This window comes from Perissodus microlepis, chromosome 6 (genome assembly GCF_051167445.1).
Source record: "Perissodus microlepis isolate ML-2025 ecotype Zambia chromosome 6, ASM5116744v1, whole genome shotgun sequence".
Lineage (NCBI taxonomy): Eukaryota > Metazoa > Chordata > Actinopteri > Cichliformes > Cichlidae > Perissodus > Perissodus microlepis.
The window spans coordinates 18063055-18078269 of NC_140466.1; the positions used below are offsets into that span (position 1 = coordinate 18063055).

The 15215-nt window shown below is 35.7% G+C and overlaps 1 long non-coding RNA gene across 1 annotated transcript; it reads right to left on the minus strand.

The window, feature by feature from the left end:
* Positions 1-2037: 2037 nt before the first annotated feature.
* Positions 2038-5162, minus strand: LOC146385481 (uncharacterized). Its single transcript, XR_014800513.1, has 2 exons — positions 4994-5162; positions 2038-2400 (listed from the first exon to the last, which is right to left on the minus strand). It is a non-coding gene; the product is annotated as an uncharacterized LOC146385481 (long non-coding RNA).
* Positions 5163-15215: the final 10053 nt, after the last annotated feature.

Below are 15215 nucleotides of genomic sequence, written 5' to 3' on the forward strand. Positions count from 1 at the left end.
TCTTGCATTCCAAAGAAGTGAACAAAATTCCAACAGCATCATCATGAAAATGATAAAAGTTTGAGAAATTATAAATCTATATGAAGATTAGAAGTGTGAGTAATTTTACTATTTTTATTTTTTATGCTGTTTTCTTATGCTATACTGATACTTTGTGTATCTGTGGTCATATATGGGTGTGATTTGCGCAGCAACCACTTCTGAGCTTTAGGTTTAAAGCAATCCACTTCCCATATATGCATGCAGAGTATGTTATGGCAGTTTATTAATAGGAACAAAACTGGCATATAATAACAGAACTGTCATTTAGGTTTAACTGTTGCGTTTCAGTGTTTACCAAAAGAAATATTTTGTGATTCATTAGTATTTCAACCTCAGACTCCTCATTTCTGGCTCATTTGAAAAGAACATATAGAAAAAAATAAAGCACTTTTCATTACTTCTTATTGTAATGTATGTTATGAGCCTGGCCATCAGTCAAGAATGCACAAATTGAAGGGTGCATGAAAGCATTCAACAGGCCACCGTTGTGCAGATTGTGTTGTTCTGCATGCTGCAGTCAGCTGTCAGTGGGCATGCTTATTCTGTGGTTTTCCTGTGAGCCTGCTGCTCACTAGATGGTCTACATTATGGTTATGATTTGTCAACTCTGTTATCTCGAACCCTTGAAATGCACCATTCATAGATTAAAGTTGAAGATGAAGTGGAAATTTAAAGTATAATCATTGCAAATACAAAAAGACAGCTAGAAGAGAAAAGAGTTATATCATGTCACATTCATCCTCAGACTCATACTCTGTTCTCTGGTTTAAGACATTTCTAGCTCTGCAGCTCTGTTAACAGAGACCACTGAAAGGGCATCTGTGTGTTAGGCTTACAGTGCAATTCTGTTCGATTCACAGTAATTTTTCTGAACCTATAGCTTACCAGCACAGTGCAAGGGACGACGTGTGAAGTTGTACAGAATTTTTAAAAAGATATCTTATAACAACTAAGAGTCAGTGTAATATTATGAAGTACAGATTTCTGCGTCAAAACAAATGGATTGAATTAGAATCTAAAGGGGCCGTGTGTGTTCGGCTGTTTAATGTAAAAAGAAAAACCATATCAAATTAACGGGCTTCTTTCAATGTGGAGAAATAGCGGCTCTACTCTGAGCCCCACCCCAATGGCCAAACTTCTCACGCTATCCCTTGTCTTGGTTGACATGCCTCTTCAATGTCTCATGAAAATCAGGGACAGTACTGCTGAATTAGCAGACCAGGTGGTGGTTCCTGTCTTTAAGAAAGGGGACTGGAGTGTGTGCCCCAACTATGAGTGGATCACACTCATCAGCCCCAGGAAAGTCTATGCCAGGGTGTTGGAAAAGAGAGTCCCACAACTCTCTGCTAATCCAGGGTTGGGTAGCAGGGCATCCAACCCCGTGAAGAAAATATGGTGGAGACTGTTGTTTCACCCCTTCTAATGTCTTGAAGAATGTCCCCTTATCAGAGGGTAACAAGATCGGCATCTGCTGACACACTTTGTCTGGGTCTTCCAGGATATGACTGCTGTCCCATGTGCTCACTCTGTCTCAGTTCCATCTACCTTCTTTTGCATTTGCATCTCTCTCACAAATGAACCATCTATGTATTTTTGATATCGCAGACATCGTCATATTCCAAATCCTGTGAGCTGCTTTGTGTTGCTTTGATTTGATATGATATATTTTGTAATTATAGTTTGCATGCCAATTTATGTCCAAATAAAGGCCAAGGAAAATATTAGAAGACAACATTGGTTTGGTATGAGATGTTATGCTTGTGCATAAATATAAATATCTTTATAAAGTACAACAGTGAAAATATGTTTGCATATTGAGGCTTGTGGTGGTGTGTCCGCAGACACAAAAGATAACCAAAAACTGATTGAAATCTAAAAAAATAGTGATAATAATTTTAGAGAGTAGCTTAAATAATTTCAAGGATTAGTCTAAATCAACAATTAAAAAAAAGGCAAAGGAAGTATACTCTCTAAAGACATTCAACAGACCATGGGTAAGAAAAGATATTTTTTATTTAAAAATTTTAGTTTCCTATAATAAGCGCTGTAATTTACACAAATCTGACAAAATCATCAGAATTCATCACTCTTTTTCTAGATACTTTGTTAGTTTTACTTCTAAAGTTATTTACATGCAACAGTCACCAAAACTACAATTTAAGGAAAACATAAAGAACAATTAAAACTAAAAATTAAAATTCAATAATGACTAACTCTGTTGAGTTACAAATAAATAAAACAAACTACGTATATAATTTTCAGTGGAAGACAGCGTTTTCTCCATCTTGAATCCGTCTAAAGATTTTTTTGTCCATTTTGAGCCTGGAACCAGACTTGTGTTAAACACAAATCTTCATCCTGAGAAACAATTTGACATTTAGAATCATAACTTCTTCTGATATTAAGTAATTACTTAAATGAATACTGCAATCATTAGAACAATATGGAATTTTAAAAAAGGACGTTCTGTTTGAATGCCATATGTCATTAAAAAAGTACTGACACATTATTTGTGTTTATCAGTGTTGTGTGTAATGTATTACAAACTAATAAACTGTTGTGGACAAGAGATATTTTATTTTGTATTCTTATGGTGACAATTTATAATCAGAACTATCATTGATCAATCATTCATCATTGTCGAATCTGTTGATAGAATAATCTCTGAATTATATCTATGGTAATCTGATCACTTTAATTAGTCTATTGTTGTTCTCTATCATTCTTTCTATCTGCTTAAGCTGTTGCAAATGGTATCCATATCAGTGTATTCACACCTCTCGAAGCTGTGGGTCCAGTAGGGCCTTCTACATTCACCTACACACATATTCAGGTCTACACCAACATGCACATAGAGAGTCATGGAAAGTACGCACGTTCACTCCCGCACGTATTAAGAACAGGGAGGTCGTCTCAGGACAATCTCTCGGTTGGACACACAGTCTCACAGAATTGCACAACATATCACACACTTGTTTGTCTCTAAAGTAGTATCGGATGTCTATATAAGGAGAACTTTGGAACTGTTATCATTTCCAGTAAGATCTAGCTGTGATGTCATCAGGGTAATATAAGGATGGGGAGCGGTCTACTCGAGGAAGACTGTAAGATTGTTGTTGCAAGTTTCTTCTCACACTGTACTGTGTGTTTTAATAAAATAATTTGTGTTGACCCACTATGGACTTCCAGTCGTATGTCTCTTCCTCAAAAATTCGAACCACGACACTGTTATAATCACATTATAGTTAGGGATGGGAATTGATAAGAATTTAGCAATTCTGATTCCATTATTGATATCACTTATCAATTTTATTCGTTATCGGCTCCACTTTGAGAGCCAGCACCATCAGTAAGAAGCATATCAAAGACATTACATTTGTGCAAGTTATTCATGCTGTGTGGACTAATGCCTGTGAATGTTGCAGGTATTTCCCCTCTTTGTTGTGATCAGTGTTGCAGTCATTCCTCTAATGAAATAGTATATTACATATATTACACAGAACACTCTTCTTAAAAGTAATGCAGTGCATTACTTAATTAATGAAATTAATTTATTACATTACACTCGCATTTCTCCAGAAATTATCTGATATTAGTGGTCATTTAACAATATAAACCTACGAGCTACAGCCCCCCCCCCCCCCCCCCCCCCCCACACACACACACACAATACAAGTACTTGTGCTAATAAGGACACACAATTGATCTTTCTCTTAGTTTTTAGGTATGAACCCAAAGCTAACAGCACATAGCAAAGTTGAAAACAAGCACAAACAGACTTGATTCTGTTGAAACATGAACAGGTAGAAATGGAGGCTTCAGCCTGACTGCTAATCACTTCCTTTGTTATATAAGTTCAGGGTCTGGCTGTTTTGCTGGGGTCAGCACTCATTTAACTTTAATGTTACTCTGGGATTTTGGCTATCTTAGCACTAGGTAGCGTTGGCATGCTTTCAAAGCACTGAAGTTATGTTATTTGCATAATACAATTGTTTCTGTTCTGGACACAGTTTGCACTTCTGCTCCTGCTCTCATCCTTTTGTGCATTAAAACTAAAAGTAATGTCTATATACAGGCTGCAGACTTCGCCACTATCTTCTGATCCGGGTTCCCAGTAGTTAATTTCCAAGGAAGTGAACTGAATTCCAAGGAACTGAACTACTGAGAAGAGTTGGTTCTTCTCAATTCCCAAGTATAGTAATGTAATGAATAACTGTAATAAATTCAGTAATCACATGAGTAACATCAGTAATTATCCCCCCTTGCATTTGTGGTATAATGAGCTCACTTTAGAGTATGTGGTGGGAAACGATAAACTGTACAGCAGTCTACAGATTTTAAAGAGACTGGATATTTTTATTTCACAAAAAGACATGCATGTGGTGACAGAGTGGAAACTGTGCCCAGGCCACAACAACAATCCTTTTTTTTGTGTAGATACTTATGTAACTTTGCAGAAACTTAAGTCTATTTTATCTTATTCTCCTATCCTAAAAGAATTCGAATCTAAATCTACATGGTGCAAAACTGTGTCTCATTGTTCTTGTAACAGTGACAATAAAGATCTATTCTATTCTATTCTATTTGGTCTGTTTTCTAACGCTGTCAGCTTTTTGTTAAAAGTTTTTTTTCCCTTTCCTTTTCTTTTGGTTAAAAGTTAATCACCTGAGTTCATTCCCATTAGGATAGAGATTATGTTAATGTGTGGGACTTTAACAGAAGGTTTATATAGTTAACTGCTAGCTATGTGATGCAAAAATATTGTAATGACTAGCTAAAAAAAATTCTCCATCATTTTGTAATTTTGTACAGTAATTGATGATCTTATAGTAAGTAATTGATAATAATGTGTGTTACATTACTCTTTTGAATAGTGACCCACACACAGCTGTTTATGCAATAAAAAAACAAAAACAAGTGTAGATAAGAAAATGAAGAAGAGAAAGTTTACCTCATTCTGTCTCCTTTGATTATTGTGATCTGGTCTGTTCTGAAAAAATTGAAGTTCTTTTTCTGCATAAACAAAAATGCACTATCATACTGGAGCATTCAGCAGCAACAGTGCCATTAAGAATTTGCCATTTAATGGTTGTAGATAGTTTTGTGGAGGACTGTGTGTGTGTTTGAAGGTGAGTCAAACAATTCGAAAAATTAAATTCTAATAATTAAAATATACAGTACCTGTTTTCCGACACAACTGATAAATAAAAATAAAGGAAAAAAATGAAATGAGAATAGAAAATCCTGGTGTAAACATCATCAGCCAGGGCACAAGACTGGAACCACAGGTTCTGTTGTAGACAGCACGAGGAGTGGAGTCAGGTCGAGTATTGGAGTCAGAGTGAAGAGTGGAGTCAGGGCAAGGACTGGAATCAGGGCAAGGACTTGTGTGAGGTGAATCTGCATGAAATATGTAGTGTATTAGATCTACATTTTTACTACAATCCAGTTATGTATAGTGCTTTGTATAGTGTGTTTAATTTACACATTATAGAAACACTGTGTAGCAATCTAGTTTAGTACTGACTTTAGTTATTGTACGTCTTAAGTGGCAAGCACACTGCTCTGTTTACTTCATGTAAGATGACTTTCAATCACAAGAAGTATATCCTGCTTTATCGTCTTTTCTACTCTAAACGGACTATTATTTACAAAAGTAATACCATAATGCATATACAAACACTTCAAACCAGCAAATAAAATTATAAACACATTAAGAAACATTTTTTACAGCAAGACTTACCTTTGCATTCCGATTTGAAAAAAATTCAGGTTTAATAATATTAACATCATTTGCAGTTTATTATTTTCCTTTACGTATTTTACTCGATATTAAACATGAGTATTTTTTAACCAAGAAGGTGATGCAAAAAAAAATTAGCCAAAAACTTGGTGTGCAGTGTGTACTTAAAAGTTTGTGGAAACTGGACAAGTGCAGGACAAAAGAAGTGGAAGACCTAAAACACTATCTACACCAAATGAACTGCATTTGAAAGTGATTTCCTTAAGAAAATGTTAAAAAACAATCCACCAAGACTTGCAGCTGGAAATGCAGCTGGCCCTTCAGTTGATACATGTATGGTTCACCTAGGCTAGGGGTCGGCAACTTTCAACATCATAAGAGCAATTTTAGCTCTTTCTACCAAAGAACTGGCCAAATTACCCAAGAGTTGCACTGAAAATCAGGGACAAAATAAAAAATAAATAAAAATGAGGGATGGGTAAAGATTTTTGCTTATGTCAGAATTAAATACAGTAGATGTAATGCACAGAAGCAATGTCTTTGTTAAACAGACTTCAGCAGGACAATGTCCCCAAACCTACAGTCAAAGTCATTAAGAACTATCTTCAGCCTAAAGAAGAACAAGAAGTACTAGAAGTGACGGTATGGCCCCCACAGAGCCATGATCTCACCATCGAGTGTATGAAGAGACAGAAGGATGTGAGGAAGCCAACATCCACAGGAGATCTGTGGTTAGTTCTCCAACATGTTTGGAACAACCTACCAGCCGAGTTCCTTCAAAAACTGTGTGCAAGTTTACCTAGAAGATTTGATGCTGTTTTAAAGTTGGTCACACCAAATATTGATTTGATTGAGATTTATCTTTCATTTGTTCATTTACTGCATTTTGTGGATTGATGAAAATATATGATTAACACTTCCATTTCTGAAAGCATTCTTTGTTTACAGCATTTTCCCTCACCTGCCTAAAACCTTTTCACAGTACTGTATGCATATATATAACAAACCAACAAAAAACCCCCAATCACACATGAGTACTTACTGATTAAGATTCTTGTTGCGATACTGGCATATCTGTGGTCATATCTGACCTGAACGCTTGTGCCATCTACCCACTGTTCCTTTTCAGTTCCACAGTAATAGAGGCCCTCATCAGAATCAGAAATATTCATGATCAGCAGATCATAGGATCCAGAGGACTGATTCTTTTTAAAGTGGAAGCGTAATAGAGAATTCACTGAAATTGCTCGGTCACTGATTTTTTTCCATGCATCTTCTTTTAGTTTCAGAACAAGAGGAGGCTGATTTTCATGGGTACAATTTCTGTACCACACAATATATTCCTCAGGTAATGCTTCACAGTCACAATTCAGAGTGACGTTCTGTCCTGATGTCACTGTCAAATCCACCACTGATCCAGAAATCCAATGACCTCCTGAAATACAAACACAATAACAAATTCTAAGTGTTGAGTACAAGATGTGATGTAGATTTCCAAATAGAGTCGACACATTCATTTAATGTTTTATAATATTAATGTCTAATCTAATTAGTTGTACAAAATATTACCTAAAAGAAGGACAAGAATGACATGAAGGCTGTCCATGTTTGATGATTACCTGCAGTTAAAAGACAGTAAGAATGGTGTGACTCTCGAATGTCATCGCCTACGCATAACTTTTCCACTAAAGGAAATGCAAGTTGCGATCGGGTGGTGGAGTGGAACCTTCTATTCTGTGGTTACACTGTGTCGGTGCAATGTCATGTGATGGTCTGGATGTAAAAATTAAAGTTCTTTTAACATGACAGACTGCTTTTCAACATGCTTTTCAGTCTTAGCCATTATAGACATGAACAAAAACACTTAGGGATTGCATCTTCTCCCAAAGGACAAGAGGTACACACGATTTTTGATGAGCTATGATTTTTTTTATTACAACATCCTCACATCAGTCTTTTATGGCATCATTCTGATGTCATGGAGTATCATATTAAAAAGGTTAAAAGTTTGCTGTACAGTAAAATGATATATTACTTGATATGCATCCTTGAAATTTTATTTAAGGTCAACTTTGACCTTGGGCACTAACAATAAAGGCCAAGGTGAAATGCTTAGCCAACCTAGATACTCATGTACCCCAAGGTCTAGCATACTGTGAAGTTTGAAGGCGATCCATAAAAACTTTTATTGATTTTTACATCTGGTGTGTTCTTGACCCAATTTTCACCAAAATTTTAAAAAACAAACAGACAAACAAACAGAACTGATTATTTTTTATTAAGATAATGACACAGTGTAATATATCGTGTATTCTAGTTCATCTATGTGACCATCTAAGTTCATTAAATGATCACTATGTGACAATTTGGTTTTATCAGCTGTAGGTTACCTTCTGTGTGCCACGCAGGGAGAGGGTTGGGGGAGGTTTACCAAGATCTAGTGTGACACTTGCACAAATCTCCACGTTACAAACTATTTTCAGTGTGCTAGTGTATCCGCTTCATACTTCAATAAAAATTAACAAATCAAGTTGCTAGATGCATATGAAAACAGGTGTAAACTTTATCTGACTCGAAACTACTTCTATTACTACTAAAATGTTTCAGTTATTCTTTCTTTTAGTTTAATGGCCTGTAGATTTACTGCTTTGGCTCAGTCTTACAGCAATGATCGAAAACACGATTTTCCAAAAACAGCATAAAAAGCTATAAGCTGGTAAATTTAGTGGAACATTCAACAACTGAAGAGTAACGTTTTTGTCGTGAGTTGGTCAAACTCACTTAGCATAGAGTTATAAAAATACGAAATATGTCTATAGTGATGGTGATTTCAGTACTTAAAACAACAGAGTGCGTCCCTCTTATCAGAAATCTGTTCTGTCTTTTGGTTTTAGAATTAAAAAATAAAGATTGAATAAAGTATGGGGTTCACAAAAACATGTTGCATTCTGTCGTCCGAGTAGACATTTGTTTCTGTGGTTTTCCTGTGAGCCTATTGCTCACTATATCGTCTACAATGGTGGTGGTTTGTGAGCACCTTCAACTTGTGAGAGTTTCCAAAAATATGGGGCATGCGTTAAAGCTGAAGTGGAAATTTAAAGCGTAGCTTAAAAAAAATTACAAGAAAAAAAAGAGTCTTGTTTTATATTAAGAATCAACATTGTGCAGATTTCTGCCAACCAAATGGTAAATGGGGGATTCTTTGAAAAATACATATCTTGCATTTTGTCTTGTAGCTGTTAGTAAACAGAATTAAAAGTTTGATCTTTACCTCACTCCTACAGATTCCAGACACAGATTTTGATCAGAATTTTTTTGTTTTGCCTTCATGGTGTAGCAAAGACACATATCAGTCAATTCAGGAACATAACACAGTGTAGAAATATATGAGGTTTCATTTCAGATCTTTTAATAATCTTTAATATGAATTTTGGTTTTAATATGAATTATACCCTGGCGCTGAACTGCGTGGTTATTCTCCACCATCATGGTGATAATCAGCCCCTTTTGGTTTGAGATTCCCTTACTTCACCCCTGCCTGCCTGCCCAGCTACCCGTCTTTTCTGCTCATCCATGTCTGGAAACCTTGTTCAGGATTTTTCTGTCCAGAATGCCACATTTGACTTCATCTGCACACCTTCTTCTCTCTGGCACCTCTGGTAATACTTCTGCTAAGCCCATCCTTAATCTACCTGTTTACTCACCACTTGGCTATAATTTGGAACAGTATTGTCAACTGCCAACTCCCCCCACGCTTGTCCGGCCTGGTAAAACACTAAGGCAGAATCCAGCTTAATTTAATTAATTGATTAATGAATTAATGAATTGATTAATTAATTAATTTTGACAGAACTCCTGAGACCACCCTTAAATTGAGCCCTGTCGTGTTCCTCATAACCCTGCCCCTTTACACCTGCCTATTCCACAATAAAGTTGGTTTAACTGCTAGCACTGCTCCGAGCATGCTCCTTGACCCCTGCCTGAACTGAGCTATAAACATCAGACAGATGGCCTCACATTTCACTCCAAAAGCTCACAAGAATAGAATAGTTTGCTATATAGAGGAGTTCATTGTCTATTCAGTGCCCAAATCCTGCGGCTGCAAAACAAGTCCAAATCATCACCTCTCTACCACTATGTTTGACAGTTGAGAAGAAGTATTGTTTTTGAAGAGTAACAGCTGGAACGCCTTTATTTATTTATTTTTTTTATTCCTTTTGGGTTTTGTTTTTGCATTTTTGTTGCAGAGTCTCACCCTTTGGTAAATTTCCTGTGATGTCCACTCCTGGAATGCTTTAAAAACTAATGTCAGCAGAAAAGAACGATTTTAATATTTATCAAGTTAGTTCTGGATTATTTTTCAAATTTCAGTGCTTACAAATTTCTCAGTACAGTGTAAAAGACCTTGCTGTGGTTGAAACTGTGCATTTTGTTATCAAGGACAAGGAAGAAGTGTAGAATTTTTTACAATCACATTTATTATTTATACTACTAATTAGAGAGGCTTAAAAAACGAGCATTGCACCACAAATACAATCACAATTTAATATATTAGCTGCATGAACAGATAACATAATATTTCTGCTTCAGTAAACTTCTGTAAAGGTCTGTATTCTTTGGTATACTGTAAACTACTACAACTGATTTGAAAAAACAAAACAAAACACTCAAACATCATAAACGACAAACACCACTGTTTGTCGTTTATGATACGTTTCTTTTGTCATCTTTTAGATGATTAAGCAAAAATATATAATTAAACATTTTAACAAAGGAAAAGCAAACATGTAATCTAAAAAGCTAAAGCTACTGATTTTGCTATTAAAAATGGCAAAACCCCCCACAAATGAACAATCTTAGAATTAAAACAAAACAAAACAGGAATACAAATGATACTAATTGTTTACATGTATACACCAATCATCCAAACCACGATCATTCACAGATAAGATGAAAAATATTAATTATCTTGCATCAACAGCACTGTGTGTTTGGCTTCCTTGCAGTTTACACCAGACATCATCCTCAGTGATTAAAAGCTCTATAGGCTCTAGAATAGCTTTGCATAGGATTGTGCTAATCTCAATCCTTGCAGAAGTTTTTGGTTTAACCAGCATAATTCATTATGCATTTTTAAATGAAACAATGAACAATCTAGAGCCCAGAGGTGTTGATAGCAGAATAAGTACAGAAGTCAGAACTATGCGTTATCTTCTTCTTTTGTCTTTGTGTGGCTTGACGGGTTTCCACTGTAGCATAAAACACATCTTCATCCTGTGAATGAACATCTGTCATTTACAGTCAATAATCAGATGGTCAAATGCATGACATGATTTTCTATAAATCTTTCTAGGGGCATATAAATCTGGTCGCCATTGTGAGTGTTAAGCATCACAATTAAAACAGCCAGTATCTTCTCTCTGATTAAAGAAACATGGCAGATCCCATGGTTCTAAATGTTCTCACTTTATATGTTACCTCAGGCTCATGCACTATTGCTCCAAAGGCATCTCCTATTATCACTATGTTGGTAAGACAAAGCTGTACTTTTCTCTTAACCACCTCAATAGCTTCTCCTACCTCAGTGAATGCTTCACTGAGTGATTGTGCCTTGTCTGTTTTCTGTGTATTATTGTAGGGCTTTTACATTACAATATAAAGCGCTTTGAGGCAACTGTTGTTGTGATTTGGAGCTATATAAATACAATTTAATTGAATGTAACAGAATGGTCATTTTTAGAGGTTAGCTTTTCCTTAAACTTTCTGGCATTATTTTTTAGCTATAGTTCACATCTATTTATGTAGGAATAAATATAAGACTATTTGTTTGAGCTTGTGTCTGTATGCTGGTACATGTTTACTTTATATTTAATGTGCAGTTTTATCCAAACTGTTAAGCACTTTTTTAAACTGCGTGATGAAAATATGTGAATCTATAACACATTAAGTCATTTTTCCTTATTATTGCAGGAAAGGGATAGGACACTGATCATGATGAGTAATTGTTACAGAATATTTACAATACATTTTTTATAAGATGTGCAGGTACCCCATACCATGTGTCAAATTGTACTTGATAAATATGTTATCAAGTACAATTTCCAAATAGATCAGTATAATTACAAATTCTGCCATTATAAATGCTATATGTCAATTTTAAGGAGAATTAGTTATGAAAATACCAAAAATTGAATATGAATGTGATTTACCTGTTTTTTTCTTGTTTGCTGACTGGTTTTAGGTCGTTGGTGATCAACTTTTGGTCACAGAAAGAAAGGAATACAACAAAATAATAAACAATAATATCAAACATCAGACAGACTTAAATATAGTATGTAATGTGTGTGAAGCTTTACTTGGTGATTGAAATACTTAATACTTAAAATACCAGATTTTGAACAATAATTTGAGATTACAAACTGATTCGATCATAAACCTCAGTGATGTAGTGAACTGATGATAGAATTGATACAATAAACAAAATTAAATAAAAGTACCATTACTAGCAATTACCTGTTTTCTGGCAGTAGTGATGAACAAGAAGTGAGACAAGAAGAGAGGGGACAATGGCAAAAGTTGGACACAGGACAAACAGCAGTTTCCAACACATGCCGCAAGCTTCAACCTGTGGAGTCCTCTCATGGGTTGGAGTTGTATCACTGGCCTCTAAATTGTTAATAAACATGTTTCAGTTATGGCCTGTGTGTATATTCTTGGTACTTCACTATTATACAGATCTCAAAAATCAGTACCCAGTAAATGTAGTTTAAATAGATAAATAGATGCCAATCAAAATATTTTTTCTGCCTCTAAGCTGCAGAGGATTGTTTGGAAAACCATTCTTTGTCTCTTTTGGATAGCCATTATGTGCACAATGCATGTACATATAAATGTATCTAACATTTTATGGCTTTTTAAATTAAAAACTGCCAAAAAATTCCATAATCATACAATTAACTTCAGTATTTTTTCTTTATAAAAATAAAAATGCTTTCTGACAATGATCCCGAGTGTTACTGTTTTTAGGATCCAGACATTTCTCTTACTTAACATTTAAAAGATTAAATTTAAGCAATTGTGTGTGTACAAAATTCTACTCAAATATTTACTACAAAAATAATACAACCTCATAATGGTTGTTTGTGACTCGATCATTAAAATTTATTTTAAACTGAACTCAAGCACACATTCATTAGTTCATCAGTTAGTCATAGTTAAATTCCTTAATATACATATTTATCACACGAGTACTTACTGATTAGGATTCTTGTTCTGATGTTGCTGTATCTGTGAACATATTTGACCTGAACACTTTCATCCTCCTCCAAGTGTTCCTTCTCAGTTCCACAGTAATAGAGACCCTCATCAGAATCAGAAATATTCATGATCAGCAGATCATACGATCCAGACAAGTTGTTCTCTACAAAGTGGAAACGGGCTAGAGAATTCAGTAGACTTTTTTGGTCGCTGATTTGTTCCCATGGATCTTCTTTTTGCTTTAAAACAAGAGGAGGCTGGTTTTCATGCGTACAATTTCTGTACCAAACAATATATTCCGTGATGTTCGTTGATGTTTTACAGTCACAATTCAGAGTGACGTTCCCTCCTGATCTCACTCTCAAATCCACCACTGATCCAGAAATCCAATGACCTCCTGTAATACAAACACAACAACATATGTGGCCAGTGTTTAAAACCACACCAAATGGTTGTAACTGTTGAGTAAAAAAGTTAATTTAGAATGTTATATATAATTAATTAAATAGTTTATTCTATAATAAATTGTATATTTAATTACCCATTCTAAATATTACCTAAAAGCAGAACAAGAACAATGTGAAGTCTATCCATGTTTGATGATGACATGCAGTAAAGAGACAGTAAAACCGGCCTAATTCTCAAATTTCATGACCTGTGCAGACTTTTCCATTAAAGGTAATGCTAGATGTGATTGGCTCGTTGAGTGGAACCTTTTGTTCTGTGGTTGTTTTCTGTGAATGTAATGGTATGCTGTGTTTTTTTTTAAGACGACAGTGTGTCAGACATTCACATTTCAGTCTTAACCATTAGACACGTGAAGAGTCTGATGTTTATGATGCAAAATTAGATAAACTTAGTAGCTTTCACAAAGAATGTGACTGGGATACGTGAAAACATGGCATAATCACCCATCCATCCATCCTAGTCATCAGTCTAAAAAACGCAAGCTAAATTTATTTACATAACTTGTGTTTTTGTCTTTGTAAGAAGATTAGATTTTGTGCTTGTCACCGTTTCTGTGTGTGGAAAAAAAAAGGCTATAGTTTGTCATATAGCACTGTGTTGCTAATTTAATTATATTTTGCTCTAAATGTAGTACATGTCAGGAGCATTGTTACACCTGAGATCATAAAACACAGCTGCATTTGGGTTATAACATTTTTACTAACATTTGATGATTAATCAATTTATTATTTAACATGTGTGTCATAACCAGTCAAATGTTTAGCATAAAGCCTAATAATTACCTGACTTGGGCTTTTATATCTTTACATGTAATCCTAGTTTTTTTTTTTTTACTTCAGAAATAAAACAAAAGAAGACACACAACAACAAAAAAGTGGCACTTTATAGCACAGTTTGGTAATGATGTGGTACTATTGGGAAAACAATGTGTAAATAAGGATATTATTAGCACCATGTTTTTACCATGTCCATCCATCCAATTCTTTGTCCAAGTCAGGATTGCGGGGGAGCTGGAGCCTATCCCAGCTGCTGTAGAGTGGTATTTACCATGTAAGAACCAACATAATATCTGAGTAATAGCTTTCAAAAATAGTACTTACATCAGTTCTTTTGGTATCTATATTACATGTTTTTAATGTTTTTTTTTGTATGAAATTGTTTCAGTCTACTGTAGATTAATCAGTGGCTCCCCTCTGCCACCCCCAGAGGCCATCCTCCTGTCTCAGGAAAAACAAGGCCATCACAGGAGACCAATTACACCTCGGCCACCACCTGTTTGACCTGTTGCCCTCTGGTTTGCACCTCAGGTCCACCAGGTTCCACACCTCCAGACTCACAAATAGGTTCTTTTCCTGGGCCATTTGGACTGTTAACAAATACTATCCCCCCACACCCCACCCCTGCCCACTCACCTCACCAATCTGAGCCATGGTCTGAGTATCCTCATTACTCAAGCCACTCAAATATGGACTCTAAACTCAGTCCAAGTCCTTTGCACTACTTCCTGTCACGGTCAGGTGTGTGGAGAATGGAAAGAGAGGCAGACGAGTTGGTTGATGAGGAGGCAGGTGGATGAGTGGCGTGAAGCAGAGAGGCAGAAGAGTGAGCAGCCGAATATCATCGAGTAATGCCCACTCTCCGCTGTGGAGGCTTGGGTGCAGACGGGGCAGCAGGTGGAGGAGCGCCTGCTTCAAGGACCCCCCAG